This window comes from Helicoverpa armigera, chromosome 7, assembly GCF_030705265.1.
Source record: "Helicoverpa armigera isolate CAAS_96S chromosome 7, ASM3070526v1, whole genome shotgun sequence".
NCBI classification, from domain to species: domain Eukaryota; kingdom Metazoa; phylum Arthropoda; class Insecta; order Lepidoptera; family Noctuidae; genus Helicoverpa; species Helicoverpa armigera.
This window is the reverse complement of record NC_087126.1, coordinates 2,253,171-2,266,613: the sequence shown is the minus strand read 5'-3', so window position 1 is coordinate 2,266,613 and position 13,443 is coordinate 2,253,171. Positions and strand designations below refer to the sequence as shown.

The following is a 13,443-nucleotide window of genomic DNA, read 5'->3' as shown; positions in this document are numbered from 1 at the left end:
TTAGATTTTCTCAGAATCGTATCAAGTTAAAATACTTATACATTGTGTTCTCATTTCATATTTTCCTTCATATAAAATAGGTATTTCATATTAAATCAATCTTTGCAGAATAAGAGATTTAAGTATTTTTTTCTAGGTATTAGATGAAATTCATTAATTGTAATAGAATGTAAAAATAGAAAAAATAAATATACCTACCTACGCTTTGTAGATTGGGCTCCGAACCTAATTTGCTTTTGTTGCAGTAATTAGTCTCGCGTGCGAATTACCTGTGTATAATTAGGCGGTTCATTTGTTAAAAGCTTTTTTTACTTGTGTTTTGTCATTACAGACTTTTCTAGTAAACAATGTTCTAATACGGTCTTTACAGTTTTCGTTAAGCAAGTTCTCTCTTCTAAAGTAAGCCATTTTTTGTTTTTGTACATTTTGACAATCATTGCGAGTAAATTTCGGAGGCAAGTAATTTTACGAGGAGCGCATCTAGAATGGAATTCCTTCTCATAGTTTACTATTGGTATTTCATTAACATCAATATTGTCATATTTTTAGTCATTTACTAAAAACACACGCTCCAACTCGTGTCATTTCCTACAATTTACCTTATCCATACTTCCAGAAATAAGCTACCTAAACAAAACCAGACATAGACAAGCACATATAACTAGAGTTCTATTTACAAACGTAACTCACGGGCACACCCACGCTTCAGAGCTATTCATTCACTGGAAAGTGGTCTCATGAATAAATTATTACACCAGTTGAACTGTTCGCTACAAAACGTTGGCAGTACCGTATTGATGCGTGGAAATCGGTGAGATTCTTTTTTTGAATGACAAGATTTTTTTTTTCGCTGATATTTTGCTTTTTTTGGGTGATCGTGATTTTATGGCGTTTGTTCTGTTAGGTGCCAGGACTTTTTGGAGTATAGAGGCAAGGATCTAAGGTTTTTTTTTGCAAAATGTTGTCATAGAATTTGTTTGTTTTTTTAACTGCAGGTGACAATTAATGTAAAATCCCGAAAAGCAAATGCAGGATTAGGATTCAAAAGCGAATAATATGCATTATTCAGTGTTTAAGCCAGTGTCACAAATAAAAAGGTTGTAAATGGACAAATGCAAAGCGCCATAAAATATTCATCGAGTTTTTTAAGCGGAACAACAATAAACATTTTTAAAAATATTCCAAAATTTGCAAGCGACCTTGTTGAACAGTTTTAACCCAGTGACACAGAAACTCCGGTGTATTTCAGATGAGAATCTCCGGCAAAACATAATTATTACGTGCCGCGTAACCGCTGGATTACGGTTCCATATTTATTTTTAAACTCGACGCGTGCTTTAGAAGGCATAACGTTATTTTTTTCGCACGTGCTCGCTAATCAGTGTTAGCTGGGTAGTGGTTTTGGTACGTTTGTGTTTTGTTTTTACACAAACAACGCGTTATATGACACGGCTTAATGGATTTAGGTACAAAAGCATGATCTATAATTTAATCTAGGAGAATTATCCAAGCTGAACATGTTGACAGAAATGTAAGCATTTCTTAGAACCTAATTAATTAGATTGTTTTATACTTTATTTTTGATTGCGGGCTCTCCAATATAGTCAGAACTTTTTTAGTTTTATGTAACTAAAATTAGAAATGAATACTTAATAATTTCAATATAGGTACACTTCTTCGGTAGTATAAATCAAATAATAAAAACAAACACAAAAAAAAAAAATGCTTAAAATCGACAACTGTCGAATCGATATCGAATGCAATATAACACAATCAACCAAAACGACCTTACATTCAGAAACCAAACATTAAACTGGAGTCCAATCTATCTACCTGAAAAAAAAAATATCTTAGAGATTTAAAAGCGTCGGTGGTGGCCGGTTGTCAACGTTCGATGACCTGGTTTCCAGTCTATTTCAGTGTGGACACGAATATCGAGCGCAGATCATTTGGCTGTAAGCGTATTTTCCTATGCCTCAAAAAGATGGGTGACACACTCGATGCTTAGACATTTTTTTAGACTGTGGAGAATGTGTTCTATTTTTGAATTGATGTGTCATTGATTTGAGGTGAGAAATGTTGTGAAATTGTATTGCGTATATATTGTTTTTTATTTATTATTTTTGTATGTGATAATAATAAAGAAAAATTGTTAAGGAAAATTAAGGAAAATTCATTTGCATATTACTAAAAAAAATTGTGACTAATTTAAAACTTGGTTGGAATGCCTAACCTAACTGTTAGAGCTTGTTAACTCAATTCCTTATGACCGTAGGTGCTAAAAATAACCTGCAAACCTCAAACCAAACTCATTAATCAAATGTCAACATATAGCCAACAATAGAAAAAAAAAAAATTCTAAATATGTCATACTGACCAAAAACAAAACACTATCTATCAGTATAGTCTAAATACATTGTAGACATAACCAGCCAGTATTTATTCCTCCCGATGCACTTCCTACTAGAAAAGAGTGCTCTAGTTGTAAATAAAAGCAACAAGTTAACTTTAACGATAGCTGTATAAAACATAATGGTTCCGTAGACTGAAACACTAGACTGTAAGTGCGTCTGCCGAGCGATAGTCGAGAACGTCAATGTAGGTCGTGAAATACTAAGCTTTAATGAGTTTGAAAATAAAAACAGTCTTGCAAATTGTAACTTATATTGTTGTTCTATCTGGTAGCAAGATATTTTTCTTTTTTTTTACTTGTTCTAAGTTCAAACAATCTTCTGGCAATTTTATTATGTCAACTTTTAAGGATAAATTCAGTAGTCATACACCTGTTTACAGTATTTTCTGGCCACCATAGATAGTATGTATTATCAACATCTGAATTTGCGATACCTGGATAAAAAAACTTAACGTAATTTTTACAACCGCGCATATTCAATTTGATAAAGCAGTTTTACCCCAACTGCTAAGCATTTACGGTAGGCTCAGCTTTAAAGATTTACCGATGTATAAACCAGACTGCCTCTCACCTAAAAATTATGCACGCTCAAGATGAAACGAACCCTTCAGCTGCAAATACATAATTAATGTACGCTACAGTAAGCAAAGAAAAAGGTTCGAGCGCAGACGCGTGAAAAACGCGCTCTGCCTTCAACCTTCATAGTATAACACGTCAAAGTGATCAAGATTCTACCACTAAGTCTGCGCGCACACTACAAACTTTTAGTCGGCCGATAGTTGGCATGAGCGCATAAATCGGTATGAATGACTTTTTTTAGACAATTGTGAATTCAATCAAAGTTTTTAAGATACCTAACAAATACCTGATCGGACGTACGTGTGTACTTCCATTCATCTTCATACTGATTTGTGAGCCTAAACCAACTATCGGCCCACTAAGAGTTTGTAGTTTGCGCGTACTCTAAAAAGAGAGCTATACGTTCTATATAGCATGATCCCGCTTTTACGTGAACAGCGTGCTCTGTTAAGCGTCAACGATTTACATTTCAGGGGCCTTTAAGTACTGAGTTATGACTCAAAAAATATGGACTGCGAATAAAATAGGTTAACAACTGTACCGCAGTTTTGGCATGACATTTTTTCCGCTGAGTGTACCTGACCTATCTGAGTACTCGTAATTGGATTTTTATATTTATTGTACAGATATTTTTTCGTGTGCGGGAATACATTTTGACCACATCAACGAGCAAGTTTGGGCTTCATATTATTTTATTTATTGGTAATATTTTGAGTGGAGATTGTTATTGGGTAACCAGTTTGTAGGACTACCTTACAGAACCAAGTTTTAGACAGGTAGAATGCTTCTAGGGAATAATTGTCGCTATTAAAAGATCATCAGTATACTTATCTCGGTCGTAGGACGTCTAATTGCTGAACACAGGTCTTTCCATTGGTTTTCGAAAGGACTGGTTGGAAGTAGCCATGAGAAAATACATTTCTTACAATTCATTAGGTACTTTATAGAAGTCTCCTCTCGCACAGAATAGAGACACTATTACCAAACTTTCTCCATGTAGGTATTAAAGATTAAACGTTTTTTCCAAGCCCAAACTTTTTCACGATGTGAATTTGTATCTATCTATATCTTCTAAGTACAGTCCATAACAAATTTGGCTGTCTACACTCGTGTTTCGACATGGGCAAGCAGATAAATCAAATACTTGGAAAAACCCGTAGGGGCGAAAAATTACTGGCAGTAAGTTAAATATTTGCTGTCAAAAGACCAATGGGTACGGCGAGGGTTCATTTGGCGTTTTGTGTACATTGTGTTTGCCTTGGACTAGATCAAATACTTTGTTTTTCTTTTATTTTTGTAATTGGTTTATGTATAAATATGTTTTTGAGTATGGGGGAGAAAAACGGGGTTCTATTTTATCAATTCAAAATATTAAACTATAATTAAATTCTTTTAGAATAAGAAGTTTTTTATTGCTTGTGATATTATATTTTTTATAATACCAATTTTTCATTTCAAGCTATCAACTTTCTACCTAAAACACAATTCACCCAAACTACATATTGGTACATCAACAAAAGATTATCTTTTCAAATTGGCCGAAGGTTTTCGCGTACATATTCAATATTCTGGTCATCCAATCCATTACGTCAGAGATAAGATCGCATCTCCGATCGCCAGATACTGTGGAGGTAGCAAAAGGGTTCCCTTATTTATGTGAAAATAAAATCGTTCAACCATCGTGGAATTCATGGAACGTGAATTTTAGGACATTCTGGGATTAAGAGGCATAATGTTCGACTGTTAAATGTCGCATGAAGGGACTTAGAGGTCTCTAAATTTAGGTCCAAATGTATTGGAGCGTTATTGTGGCGAATATCGTCGGATTTATGTCGCGTGTTTGTATTTATTAGAGTGTGTCATATTACATATTGAAATAGAGAACATAGTGTATGACGTTTAATTAAAATATCGACTTATGTTGACAACTAGACATATCAATTGTTGATGCAATTAAATAGAACACAAGTACCAGATTGCAAAAACTTTGGACTTTTGCAAAACACGTTTTCGATTGATAACCATATATTTTATTGTAATGTAAAATGTAATCTTCCATGGTAAATTGTGCGTTAAGAACTTTCCTTATACGACGATATATGGGAACAAATTAAAAGACGAGGGTTTCCTGAGAAATTCAGATTTTCTACCGGGAAATACAAATCACGTTTGCTCGAGAACTCGATTAAAATTAGGATCCGAAAGCTGTAGTGCAAAGCGATTAAACAGCGCTTCAAAGCGGAGTTAAAGCTGTAGTTTTGTTTGTTCATCTAGCTGGTTTTAAGGTGCAATTATTGCACTTTAGAAACAATTCTTACGTGAACTTTTTAAAACCAAAACTTTTGAAACATTTGTAAGTACTTTGTTAAGAAACTTTTATTTACATGTAAAACCTGTCTCAGCTTAACATAGGAACCTTTTCAATTTCGACTCCAAAACTACACACCTACTATCGGAATCCACTTATAACTTCAAACACCTTCACAAAAAAACTTAAGGGAATATACATAAAAGCGCGTCGAGCGCTGAAACCTAAAATTGATATTTTCCTCGTGCGCTTCACATTCACCGGTACGTTTTACAGCTAAAGTCACTTTCAATTTTCAACGTAAAGCGCTTTATAGCTTGCTGGAAGCGTGACGGGCATAAAACCTCTGGAGAGAAAGCCTCAACTTGTCTCTATCTAGTATCTATGTAGAAGCCGCGAGAGATTTACCGATTTCCTACTACTAATCATACGCGATTCTCAACTTTCCTCCCGCGATAATAAAGCGCAAAGTACCTTGAAGGTGCGAATATAAAATTCTTAATCTTTCCAAGTTATTTCAATTTTTTACTTGGACAGATGTTACCTAGATGTAAACGTGGCGTAAAAGTTTTCGTTTTATTTTTTATGACTTTAGCAAATTAGATTGCGTAGGTAACGCCTTTGCGTCGTTCAGTTGATTTGAATTTTACTGACGTCACGAGGGTGTTCCATTTTTAAAAGGTTACTTCTGAGAATAATTGCAAAAAGTTCGCGAAGTTAGATGAAACTTTAATCGTTGAACGTGAAGGTGGAGTGAATAAAATTCTAACAAATTAAAAAAGCGATAACTGCTGAAGTTTGAATAATAAAAGATATTATTATAACAATTTCCTAACAAGAACAAAATGTGGGTGTTTTAAGTAACTGAATATTTAGGTGTAGTTTCATGTATTCAGTATACCAATGTTTATTTTATGCAACAAACTTTTTATTTTGTCATAGAATATGATTACATTTCAAATACGGTACTTTCTTCCACACGTTACACTCTATGGATTGCTTTTCAATTAATTATATCAACCTTATCACATCTCATCTGCTTTAATCTATTCATAAACATCGTAATACACTCAACAGCAATTAAAACCCAAATATTTTGCCAAACGCCCCAATAAATCGCGCCCATTGATACGTCACGACATTAAACCTAGGGTTGCCAACAATAAAATTCCACTCGACTAGCGCCAACGGCACTCCTCTCATAAAGAAAATTACGTAGATAATAATTCAAAGGCTGGCAACCCTAAATCACGGCGTATGCCAGAGGCAAATGGAAAGTGGCTGAATTTAAACATTTTGTTGGCAATTGAAAAAAATCCGCCATCATAAATCCGTGGACAAAATGGCGGAAATGAAAAGTGTTTTTGTATTGTCATTTTTGAATCGTCCCTTTTTTTCGTCGCATGTCAATCTGCCGGGATTTACTGTGAGAAAGTTTTGCCAATTTGTTCTGGAGATTAGGTTGTTAAAATAAGCAGTTTTTTATATATTTAGGTATATACAACTACCATTTGAACTTGCCTGTTATTTGAACATTTTTGGAAGTTGATACGGATAGTCAATAGCCAGTAAGCTGACAACCAGTCTTACCTAGCGGTATTACGTGGGTTGCCCACGTTACAGTATTGAGGAGGTCAAATAGACAGTCACTCCATGTAAAACACTGGTACATAGTTACTATATTATAGTTAGGAAAAAACTAAAAAGCTACCAGTAACTAAATGCTAGGTACTGTGTCGAATCTCATGAATGTTATGCAGTAGTTTTCGACGTGAGTGAGTTCATGTTAATTCTGAATATAGGTACTAATTATGAAAGAACTCATAACATTTTGTGTTCCCAGAAATTAAAACATAATCCAACATGACATTTGCATGAGTTAATCAAAACAATGTTAATAGTTAAGTAGAAATAAAATTATAACAGCATTTTCAATTACAATAATTAACATACAAAATCCCAACATGATTCCTAGAACATAGGCTAGGTAAATAATTAGATTGTTTTAATTAATTTAGTTACAGAATAATTAACTACATTATATTAATTATTATTTGCGTAACCATGTTAGAGTAACGCATATTTTCGAGAATCAAAAAGGTTGGTTTACTCGTAAGTAACCAATTTTCATCTCTACCTAAGTTGGTACGACTATGTTCTACGTTTTAGGGCCAAACTTAAAACGTTGATGTCCCTTCGGAACTATATACATACTTCCTGCACATATTTTTTTATTTTATTTTATTTTATTTTTATTTTATTTTTTCTTTTAAGGAATAGCAAACAGTTACATTATATAAACTTACAAATAATATAACAATGACTTGTTGAGGTCATAATGTAACCCACAACGCTATCCACAGGTAAACATAAAAATTTAGAACAGAAATTCTAATCGCTAGGAACATTAATAGCAGTACGCAGTATTTAGAAGGTAACCTTTAGCTTCCCTCAACAAACGGTCTATCTAAACTGAAAGAATTTCCACTGTCCAGTAGTCCCTTAGATTATCACGTTCAAACACACAAACTCTTCAACAATATAGTATTAGGTTTAGAAGTAGGTAGTATTGCAGTAAATCAAAGATACCTAGGCAAACAAGTAATTGCCATAATATTTGCTAAATCAATACAAAAATTATTAGCTACGCATTTTAAAACTACAACCGAATGCAATTTACATTCGGTTTATACATCATCATAGTTTTTGCTCAAACGCAACCCATAATTATGGCCAAAAAATACTCATTTATATTTTATACAAAATTTACTACAAACCCAATTCAATTGAACCTGAATATGATTAAAATACACAATGCTATGATAATTTTAAAACAACGGCTGGATCGTATCAGTGTCATTGACATTCACGTATGTACATGCATAATACATGATCGAGTTATCATGACATACGATGTGAACGACTTGAATAACTCAAAAAATTCAATATTGTATGAAATTCTATTTTAATAATTGATTGTATTTGGATGTGTGGCGAATATGTCTCAATTGTCTAAGAGTTGGGGTACATTTAAACTAAACGAGCAATCGCTTTTTTATTAATTTTCCTTTATCTTATTGTATTTCCACCTATCAAATTATTTTAGAGGCAAAATGAAAGAAGACCAACATATCCGCAGGATAACCTTCGTCTCTTTAAAAATGAAAATTACATGAAAGCCCGTTCAGTTGCTTTTAAGTTTATCACGAACTGACACACATCTTTATACCTTCGTGACTAGAACTTATTCTATTAGCTAATCAATAAATTCCACCAATACGATTACTCGATACATCGCATGGCAGAATTATCGATATCTGGGTCTAGCCACCGACCTAATTACCCGATGGATTGTAGCTAACCTATGGGGATTATGCATGGCCGAATGATGCAATTTTGTCATCTGCGTCCGATCATCAGGCACATAGGTATCATTCGCTTGAATTGAAGACTAGTATTTGAGCGCAATTTTGTCTGTGCGAATCAAAGGCGTTACTATTTTTACGGACTACTACTATTGTTACGGAGAGTTAAGTTTTTTATGCTTTTAGGATAAATCGACTGAACTGGTGGAACAAAATCGAAGCAGAGAAACCATCAGGCAACGTTGTAATAGTTTCTGATTACACTCATCATCATCTTTTAGTTGTATATAATAAAGTGACAGGAAAATGAAGAATACACTTTACCAGGATTAGCTTTCGATTTAGACAGAAACTTGTTTCATGAATTGAAAGTTAAGCTACTTCATCCAATTCTAGCGTCGTCAATACTTATTTTACTTGTACACTAGTACACTTATCTCAGTACATACACGAAGGCTGGCAGCCAAATAACTTAATGTCATTTACGACGTAGATAACCGCAAGAAGAAAGCTTATAGCGCTGCGAACAATTTAATGTAATAAAGGAGAATTGTAGCAATTACGCGAATTGTCCGGAAGAGCGCAATTTGCCGGTAATGCTGATACTTGCCGGTTAAAGTACATTCTTTTATCATTCATTTTTTAAATTTCGTTTTGTTCACTGATTACTGGGAATCGTTTTAAATGTTTTTGTTTGTTATGCTCGTTTTTAACTCAGACTCGCTTCCTGAAGGAACTATTTCTTGGAACTGTATAAAAAGCCTTTGTCCTTTCTCAGGCTCTAGACTATCCTTGTACCAAACTTTTACCAAAATGGGTTTAGCAGTTTTGGAGTGAAAGCGTGACGGCCATATTTACTTTCTATATTTGCAAGGATAAAACGCGGGAGAGCCATTTAATGTGATTTTCACATTAGTTAATTAAATAATGGTTTGGACATGTTGTTGCAACTAATTTGTGTTATTAATTATGCAAATAGCCTAAACACATTATTTGATTTCTGTTATCGGTTAAATACTGGTTAAGGTAAATTATGATTTTAAGTATAGTTATTTACATTATTGATGTTTTATGAATTAATATTATTTGAAAAGTCGTGGTGGCCTAGTGGGTAAAGGACCAACCTCTCAAATATGAGGGCGCAGGTTCCATCCCAGGTCAGGCAAGTACCAATGCAACTTTTCTAAGTTTGTGTGTACTTTCTAAGTAACAGCACTGGTATTTAAAAGCACTGGTACTCAGCTACATCCGGTTAGTTGGGAAAAAGGCTTGAACTCGAAGGTTGTGAGGATGTGTGATAGTACATATAAAGTAAGCTTTACGTATATGTATATAGGAATAACGAATGTGAAATGAGACCTGATAATATTCATTTATTCATCTCAGCCTAGGAAACAAAACCTACCCACAAATATATAAATAGCTACAGCTAGTAAACAGAAGTGAAAGTAGTCATAATAACAAAACTGCTACTGAAATACGAGCGGTGTACCAAATGGGAGCGTTTTAACAATATTCTGTGTAGACCGCAACACCGCACCGAGAGTGTGAACTTCGTTTGTTTACTTCCGCACTAAACTACACCGAAAATATACGTATTCGTTTTAGGAAATATTAGTAAAAACAATAAATAGGGTATGAAAATTGATGAAAATCGTTGAATGATTACGGACTTTTTTTATGGAGATTCTCAATTCTTTCCTAAGCATAACAGTCAGCGGTTTCCTGTTAAGAGATTTAGGAAATATTATTTGAATATAAGTAAAATTAATAGATAAAGAAATAGAGTAAGAAAATGAATGAAAATCGTTTGATTTGAATTATAACTGAAATTTTAAATGGAGATTTTCCTCTCGATTCTTTCCTAAACAAAGCAGTCAGCGGTTTCAAGTGGAGATAGGTTGTGAATGAATCAATACATATCACGTTACTGCGAAAGTGGTAACATTCAACTCAGAAATAATATCACCATTTATTACAACAATCACGAAGGTCTCTCCTTATAACAAGATCCACAAAAACGGACACACATACACAATTTGCTATATCCCGAGAAATACTATTCACATTCACATAACGAGCTTATATAAACGAAATAAAGCGTAGCAATGTGAGATATGACACAATACGAAAAGGGTAGAGGCCTATAATAATAATAGATTTCGGCGTAGCGCGTTACGGCGTAGCGTCGTAGTAGAATAAACAAGTGCTACGAGAATTTGTAGGCTTAGAGCCTTTGTAGGTGCGCCGGGTTATTTAATAAAACTGTATTCCGTCTGTTCCCTTTGACAATGTAATTTATATGGAAGAAAGAAAGTTATATTGTTAAAGTGCTTTGAAGATTTTTGGCTTTAACTCAGTTCTGAGAGAGGAAAGTTAGAATGTTGAGTATCATTTGGGAAATGGTTGTGTTTTAATGTTGTATGTTGATTTGATATTTATGAAGAAAATTGTTTGTCATTAGGTGATGGATTTTATCTCTTGAATTACATCACAATTTTGAATTTGCATAAGACAATTAAGAATAATCTGTTCCTTCAAATTAACTAAAACGAAGTCATAAAGGTATTATAATATATATATATTCATGCAAAAACAGCATTAATAAATATTTGAAATAATATACGAACAGAAATGAATCACAAAATAAGCAACAGATGTATATAAATGGAAATGGAATGGAGGATATATTACGACAAACTACATACATTCACTAAAATGCTAATTCTGAAATAGGTGAATACACTCCATCCCTGTTCCAATATGATTTGTTTCATCATATTGCAATAACTTAATATTTGGGATCATTTAATTTATACGGCTTACACAAAATCAAACAAAAAAGCTTTTATAATACGAACGTACTACACGAAACAGACTTCCTCTATTAAATAATATTTTCCTTATATTTTTTAATGGTGTTGAATGTTAATATTATAAAGAAAAAAGATAAGGAAAAAATCCTCAAATCAACACGTAATTTGAAATTTATCTCTAGCTAAAATCATGACAATTTTTGAATCCAATAAAATAAACAAACAATAGAACTTTATCACACCATATAAAACGAAATGAATTTCATATCGTAAAGGAAGAGAGATCATGAAATACGATGACAGGGTTATCATACAACAGGTAGATACTGAAGTAAGAATAAAAATACACCGACTGAAAACTGTAAAACGCATTTACATCACAGAACAAAACAATACAAAGCAAATGAATCAAAACGAAAGGAACCGAATAATCGTCTTCGACGTACACGCGACGAAAGACAATTTTCAGTGGAGTAATCTACCTGAAATTGGCACTGAAAACGTTGCACTCACCGTCTCTGCAACGTTTACATTATACACTCAAATCCTTCGCACACAAAGTTTGATTACAAACACAGTCTATGCTTGAGAAGAACACACGATGCGTCAAAATGTAGTTTTGATCAAATTTTCATTTATGTGTCGGTGAAAACACGCCTGTATCGTGTCGGGGGGAGGCCGGTTACCGATCGACACGTGCTCGCGGCGCGAGGTCGCGGGCCAAACTAGCAGCTCGGACGGAGTGTTCCAAGCCCGAATCGAGCTGGAACGGGATAGACCCGGGAGTACGAAAGGGATAGTGAGACATGCAGAGGTGCGCAGGAAAGAATTACATGTTTATTTGGGCTGCTGGTAATGGGATAACAGAAGCGTGCGTGCTTTTCTAGTTTCAAGTGTAAAAGTCTCTTAGTAGTCGCGTTACCTGTCCTTTGATAATATGTCAACGTGCTAGTGAACCGTTTGAGAATTTATTTTAAGAGTAATATTAATTACAAACTTGACAATAATATGAAAAGCTCGATTATATGCTACCATGATGAACTTATAAGATATGATTTAAGATTACTTCAAATATTTTTCCGTAGGTAAAGGTGCTCAGGAGCCGGTCAAAACATTATACATTTATATGAGATCTAGTATTTAATGCTGGCTTTCTAAAATATATTTTGAAAATATTCCCTGAATCCTAATAAATTCTAAAACCCAAAAGCAGACCCACAATCCATTCAAATACAGTCGCGATCGAATTTATTCCAACAAAAAGCTGGCAATGTTGCCGAATTTAATAAAGACCAGAACTAAGTCAACAGATTCAATAAAAGAAATTCGATTTTAATACAAAAGGCGACTGGGATGGTCCTAAGGTCCAAAGACGAATAAAATGCCTAGTAAATTAACTTCGATCAAAATGTAGACAAAAGGTAAGTAAAGTAAATAAGCTAGGAAAGATGGTCTAATTTTTTTGACTTTTGATGACATTGATAGGCATAATAATGTTATATGATATGCCACTTCTATAGTTTAGTGGCCCGCCTGTGATAATTTTCCTTTTTAATGTCAATTAAAAAATATATCTTGTACGTAAAAAAATACTTTTTAATCAAAAGGTGTAGTCATGATAAATGGTTAAGACCATAAAATAACAATATCATAGACGTAATTCTGCAAAGATATAGACATACATTTCGCCGACCAAAAAAGGTGCTAATTGTTTTATTTTTATTTCTGAGCTCATTTACAACAATACAATTTTAATGTAGTTCATCAAAAGCTTTCAGGCACATTGTTTATTTATTTATTGTTCTCAAAGTTCTTAAGGTAAAGTCGGTGTCATGATTAAATTAAAATATATTTTAATAATTAAAATTTCTTAATCGCTCTTTCAAATCAAGAACTGTTCTCGGCTTACAAGTTTAAAAACATTAATTATAGAAGATTTAGATCTTTAAAACCTCTGTGGTT

General features: G+C 33.6%; 1 protein-coding gene across 2 annotated transcripts in view; it reads right to left on the bottom strand.

Annotated features, from left to right (window-relative positions):
- Positions 1–12,240, bottom strand: part of LOC110382435 (spondin-2) — a 49,164-nt gene extending 36,924 nt beyond the window's left edge. The window contains exon 1 of one of the 2 annotated variants that reach the window (XM_021343038.3): positions 11,964–12,240. The gene's annotated coding sequence lies outside the window, so the exon portion shown is untranslated. The remainder of the gene's footprint in view (positions 1–11,963) is intronic. The other variant, XM_021343039.3, reaches the window with a different exon arrangement.
- Positions 12,241–13,443: the final 1,203 nt, after the last annotated feature.